Source organism: Propithecus coquereli, unplaced genomic scaffold, assembly GCF_000956105.1.
Source record: "Propithecus coquereli isolate 6110/MARCELLA unplaced genomic scaffold, Pcoq_1.0 Scaffold66, whole genome shotgun sequence".
Taxonomy (NCBI): Eukaryota; Metazoa; Chordata; class Mammalia; order Primates; family Indriidae; genus Propithecus; species Propithecus coquereli.
In genome coordinates, this window is record NW_012152618.1 from 3,837,596 (window position 1) to 3,844,602 (window position 7,007).

At 37.8% G+C, this 7,007-nt stretch overlaps 1 long non-coding RNA gene across 1 annotated transcript in view; it reads right to left on the minus strand.

Moving 5' to 3' along the window:
* Window positions 1-5,931: 5,931 nt before the first annotated feature.
* The window catches only part of LOC105823184, a 16,641-nt gene continuing 15,565 nt past the window's right edge, over window positions 5,932-7,007 (minus strand). The window contains exon 3 of the long non-coding RNA XR_001138134.1: window positions 5,932-6,002. This is a non-coding gene — a long non-coding RNA (uncharacterized LOC105823184). The remainder of the gene's footprint in view (window positions 6,003-7,007) is intronic.

Genomic DNA, 7,007 nt, shown 5'->3' on the forward strand with positions numbered 1-7,007 from the left:
GCAATAGAGCAAGACTCTGTCTCAAATAAATAAATAAACGAACTGTTAACCAATTTGACAATACGAATTGCAATTAAAGTTTAAAATGTACATAGTGTTTTATAATAAAATGATTTATTTTTTAGAGATGTACAGTGAAGTACATCTGCTATGTGTACAATTTAATATGCTTAAGCAAAAGAGATGATGCAAATATGGCAAAATGTTAACAATTGTTAAATTCACAAGACAAGTATATACAGGTGTTCATTATATTATTCTCTATTTTTCTATACAAATACACATACCCTCCTTAAATCTATTCTAATTCCAGGAATTAATCCTACAGCTATACCTCTGTCCACTAAAAAGGCTTAGAAACAAAGAGCAACCCAGTAGCAATGAGCACACCTAAAGCCTAGACTGTGGCTCCAAGTGATATGTGCCATTAAAAAATTTTTTTTAAAAAAGGGCAAGAAATGTAAGATGAACCTGATACATGTGATAGCTTCCTTATCACATCAGAAAAGCTGTTCCAGTTTCTAGAGGCTGCACACATCCCTTGGCTCATGACCCGCTTCCATCTTCAAAGGCAACGATGGCCAGTTGAAACATTCTCACTTCACTTCACTCTGACGCTGTCTCTTCTGCCTCCTGCTTCTGCTTTTGGTTCCTGTGCTTACACTGGGCCCACCTGGATAAACCAGGATAATCTCCTCAGCTGATCATCAACTTTAATTCCACCTGCAACCCTAATTCCCCTTTGCCACATAACCTAACATAATCATAGGTTCGAGGGGCACCCTTGGAGGACCATTATTCTGCCCACCATGGCATACCATCTTTACTTCTATCCAAACAGTTTTCAGATATAACACTTCTTTGAATCTGTGTATGATGCTATCACAGGAAATTATATCTCCAACCACAAGAAACCATTTGCAAAACATTAGGACAGTTACATTTCTTAAGTAATTTTTTTAAAAAAATGTTTATTTACAACAACACGCACCAGTAACTGGCCTAAGTGCTATAAACACCTTAACTCATTTGGTTGTCATAACAGCCCTACAGCAACATCCAGTGAAGTAACCCCAGGAGTAATTACTAAATCTGTGTTCAATTTCTCTGCATCTTTGCACCAATTTCACCAGATGATCTCTAAAAGAAATCCAAAACTAGCATAAATTGAGCTAAAGTAATGGAGAGAATGCCCCACACAATGAGATAATTAAGAAGGCATAAGTAGCTCCTTCTTCACAGGATTACAATTTTCATAAAGAAAAAAAAAGCATTTGCCTGATAAAACACGCATAGAGAAAGTAACACACCCACAGGCAATGTAATAAAAGAAAACTAAATAAAAAAATAAAGGAAAACTAAAATAATACATACCACTTCATATTTGCTAAGTTACTATTAAACAGCTTCCATCTATATTACTGTACTGTTGATACACCACTCTGCCTTCAGGAATTAGAAATTATTCCCGCAGGTGACGTGAGCACTGGATTTTGGCAGATAGCCCTCAACTGTTTGCTGTCTTATGGAATTGTCCACTAAAGAAAGCACCTTCCCAGGGGCATTCCCCTTTCTTAGAGTGACCAGAATCCAATAACAGGTCATTACAAAGGTATAAGACCAAACCCCTCATCTCAACTAGGAAAGACTCCGAAGGGCCATCTCACCTTCAGAGCACCCCAAGGGGACAGCTGAAACTTTTGCTGAGACTGCATCACAGCCCAACTTCTCCCTCTGCCCAATCCTGCTTGCTCCCCTTGCCTTCCATGAGTATTAGTCCCAGAGTACTTCCTAATAAACTTTCTGAACACTAACTTTCTGAATGTAAATCTCTACATCAGTCTGCTTCCCAGAGAACTTGGGCATTAGAAATTTCCAAGTATTGGACATGGATCCAATACTTGCAGATGGCAATTTGGCAATATATATCAAGAACCTGAGAATATTTATATTCTTGAGAAACAACAGAATAGAAAGGGCATGGGCTTTGAAGCACAGATGCAAATCCCAGCTCTGCTACATGAAAGATTTGAGACTTGGTCTCCTCATCTATAAACATGAGACTAGAAACATATATTTTAGGGTTGTTGCTGTAATATGCAGTTGAGAACATTCATGACAGTACCTGGTACACAGTAATTACTCTTTAAATGTTACTTTCTCTTCCCACTTACAAATAATCCTGGTTGAGGGGTGGGGTGGGGTACCTCTCTGTATTATCTGTTTACGGAATTCCATAGTAAATATTAACCTCCATGAAGGCAGAGTCCACATCTATCTAGTTCAACGGTTCTCATCAAACCTTAGTGTACAATAGTATCCCCTGGAGGGCTTTTTAAGACACAAATTGCTTTTGGGTGATGTGGTATATTTGGGGGGAAAAAATACAGAAAAAAAAAAACCCACAAATTGCTGTGGTACCTGGCATAAAAACAGACACACAGACCAATAGAACAAATTATAGAACCCAGAAATAAATCCACACATCTATAGTGAACTTATCTTTGACAAAGTTGCCAAGAAATATTGTGGAGAAAAGACAGTCTCTTCAATAAATGGTGCTGGCAAAACTGGATATCCATATGCAGAAGAATGAAACTAGACCCTTATTTCTCACCATATACAAAAATCAAATCAAAATGGATTAAAGACTTAAATCTAAGATCTGGAACTATGAAACCACTAAAAGAAAACATTGGGGAAATGCTTCGGGACATTTGTGTGGGCAACTTCTTGAGTAATAACCCAAAGCACAGGCAACCAAAGCAAAATTAGACAAATGGGATCGTGTCAAGCTAAAAAGCTTCTGCACAGCAAAGGAAACAACAAAGTAAAAAGATAACGCACAGAATGGGAGAAAATATTTGCAAACTACCCATCTGACAAAGGATTAATAATTAGAATATGTAAGAAGGTCCAAGGCCGGGCGTGGTCATGCCTGTAATCCTAGCACTCCGGGAGGCCGAAGCAGATGGGTGGATCGTTTGAGCTCAGGAGTTCGAAACCAAAAGCAAGAGCGAGACCCTGTCTCTACTAAAAATAGAAAGAAATTAATTGGACGACTAAAAATATATAGAAAAAATTAGCCAGGCATGGTGGCTCATACCTGTAGTCCCAGCTACTTGGGAGGCTGAGGCAGAAGGATCGCTTGAGCCCAGGAGTTTGAGGTTGCTGTGAGCTAGGCTGACGCTACGGCACTCACTCTAGCCCAGGCAAAAGAGTGAGACTCTGTTTCAAAAAAAAAAAAGAAGCTCCAACAACTTCATAGGGGAAAAACATCAAATAATCCAATTAAAAATGGGCAAAAGATCTGAATAGACATTTCTCAAAAGAAGATATACAAATGGTCAACAAGTGTATGAGAAAATGCTCAACATCATTAGTCACCAGAGAAATGCAAATCGATGAGATATCATCTCACCCCAGTTAAAATGGCTTTTATCAGAAAGACAGGTAATAACAAATACTGGCAAGGATGCGGAACGCTTGTTCACTGCTGGTGGGAATGTAAATTAGTACAACCACCATAGGGAACAGTATGGATGTTCCTCAAAAAACTAAAAAGAGAACTACTGTATGACCCAGCAATCCCATTGCTAGGTATACATCCAAAGGAGGGGAATTCAGTATATGGAAAAGATATCTGTACTCCCATGTTTATTGCAGTACTATTCACAATAGCCAATAATTGCAATCAACCTAAGTGTCCATCGACAGATCAATGGATAAAGAAATTGTGGTACATATACACAATGGAATATGATATAGCCATAAAAATGAATGAAATCCTGCCATTTGCAACAACACAGATGGAATTGGAGAACCTTAAGTAAAATAAGCCAAGCACAGAAAGACAAATCTCCCATGTTCTCACTCATATGTGGGAGCTAAATATTAAAAACAATTATCTCATGGAGATAGAGAGTAGAATGATGGTTAGCAGAGGCTGGGAAGGGTAGCAGGGAGGGGAGGATAAAGTGGGGATGGCTAATGGGTGCAAAAATATAGTTGAATAGAATGAACAATATTTGATAGCACAACAAAGTGACTAATCAACATAAGTTAGGAAAAGTACCTAAAATAGTGGAAATTAAATGTTCCTAACACAAAGAAATGATAAATGCCTGAGGTGATTATCCTGATTTGATTAATTCACATTATATGCCTATATCAAAAAAATCACATGTATCCTATAAATATATAACTATTACACACCCACAATAAATAAAAAGTAAAAATGTTTTAAAAACCCACAAATTGCTGGACACCACCCCCAGAATTTCTGATTCAGCAGATCTAGGGTGAGGCCCAAGAATTTGCATTTCTAACAAGTAACCAGACGATGCATCAAGGACCACACTATCAGAACCTCTGGTCTAAGTTTATCACTGAGCCCCCCTGTACCTCTTCAAGCCAGTTCCTAATACATAGAAGATGTTCAAATGTTTGTTGATTGACTAAAACATATGAATAAGTCTACTACACTGTTACCTACAAAAGTAAAAAACCAGAAATTAATGTCCAAAAATGGGGAATGATTAAACAAACTGAGGAAAAAGAAACAGGTTCTTTACCAGGGAAAGAAGACATCTAAGAGTTAATAAAACAGCAAAAGCAACGGCTTAACATAAACACAGAAAATAACAACAAAAAAACCCACAAGACCCTGAGGGCATCTGTAAACCAAGTCCTTGTACTGGTTGAGACTGCTTGTAACCACTCTTGCTGTCCTATAGTACCCTTTAGCTCATTTTACTATTAAAATCCCCACCGAGAGGAAAATATCATTAACATAACATGGATCACATAAAGACACTCGGTGGATATATTGCACATTTAATATGTTTAGCCTGTGTACATACAATGATGTCGGAGAAGACTCCACATCATTTGCTAAAAAGAAATTTAAGGTGCCACAACAGGCAGACAGTGCAGCTTTTACTCCCCAAAGAAGTCCCGTGCCGTCAATAATATAATACACTCATTTAACTTGCCAAGCTGGGCTTGTCCCAATCATTCTTTGGTCTCTTGACATCATCTCAGTTTGGAGGGCAGTTTTTCTATACCATCCTGGGATTTTCCCAAAGCAACTATATACTATACTAAATGCAACCATTAAGAAATGTAAGTTAAATAATGCTGTAGAAACATTGATGAGTATATACCAAATAAGTGAAAAAAGGTAACAATAAATTGGATGTATATCAATTTACACTGTATTAAATACATATAACATAGGGAATAATGAAAAAAGAAATTTTGAAAAAATTACTTAGCTTTTGAGTTGAGGATTATGAGAATTCAAAGACTTTAGGTTGTTTAAAGTTTCATTAGAAAAAAAAAAATTTTTTTTTTTGAGACAGAGTCTCTCACTCTGTCGCCCTGACTAGAGTGCAGTGGCGTGATCATAGCTCAATGCAACCTTGAAATTCTGGGCTTAAGCGATCCTCTTGCATCAGCCTCCTGAGTAGCTGGGACTATAGGCATTTGCCACCACATCCAGCTAATTTTTGCTATTTTTAGTAGAGATTCTGTTCTTGCTCAGGCTGGGCTTGAACACCTGACCTCAAATGACTCTCCCACCTTGGCCTTCCAGAGTGCTAGGATTACAGGCGTAAGTCACTGTGCCAGGCCCATCAGGAAATATTTTAAGGTTGATTTTATGTGTGATAGAAACACTAAATAATTCAACAGGATATAACTAAACAAAATCATTGATACCACAGGACATTTGTCACCCAAATAAAACAATTGCATACAGGATGTATCTACAAATTAGCTGTTAATTTCCACAAAATTGGAGTCATAAAGGACTATTGAAAAGCCTACACAGAAACAGCTGCAAATACACAAACATACACACAATCGTACCTGCCACAGGAGGGACAATGCCAGAAAAACGCACTGTTGCATATTCTCCATTAACTTCAACTCTTCGACCAATGACATCTGATGTCAAAGTGTCATTTGTTATAATATAGCCAGAATCCAAAATATGAGACCTAGGAAGAAAAATACAACATTGACAAGAACTTAATAAAATTCCTTTGAAGGATTCTTTTTTAAACTACACGTAGCTATGCACCAGTCCAATGCTTCTGACCAATTCACTCTTCGTACTTCATATTTTGGTGAAGAGAAGAACTTAATATTATATATCATACTTTCATAATTTGATTTTACTCTACTGTCTAACTATATTTTGATAATCTAATATTTTTAAAATCTGGTTTGATTCCAGTTAGTTCTCATCACATGACTTGTCTATTCCATCACTTATTGAAAGGGGTGGGAAGGGAAGGGGAACAGAAGGGAGGGGGAGAAAAGTGAGAGAGAAAAAGAAAAGGAAACTGGCAACACGGGCATCATTCTCCCCTCGGGAAGGGAGGAAAAAACCCCACAGATACAGGAGGCAACATATATAATGAACAATAATAAAACATTTAACTGTAATGTAAAACAGAACCCTAAAAATAAAGAGGAGGCCTTCAAAGGAGCCTGAGAGAAAAGCATCATCTATACTTTTCTATAGAATATGATGATGGATGTGGGTATCTAGTTCAAAAGACATGTTTGCACCAGAAATATGTATTTAGGAGTCATTGGCACATAGTTTATAACTGACACCATTGAAAGTAGATACCATACCTGTATGACTCCTGCCTCAGGAATGATAACTAGATCCAACTCCTGCTTCACAGGAAGGCAGAGGACTGAGGAATGTGTTCAATGACATGCTCAGGTCATTATCCGGACAGTGGGAAACTCCATGGGACAAACAAGTTGCTTTGTTCAACAAATGAAATACAAGGAGTGGCTGAGCACAGTGGCTCACACTTGTATTCCTAGCACTTTGGGAGGCTGAAGTGTAAGGATCACTTAAGGCTAAGAGTTCAAAACCAGCCTGGGCAAAATAGTGAGAACCCTGACTGTACAACAATAAATAAATGAATAAGAAAAATTAGCTGGGCATGGTGGTGTGCGCCTGTAATCCTGGATACTTGGGA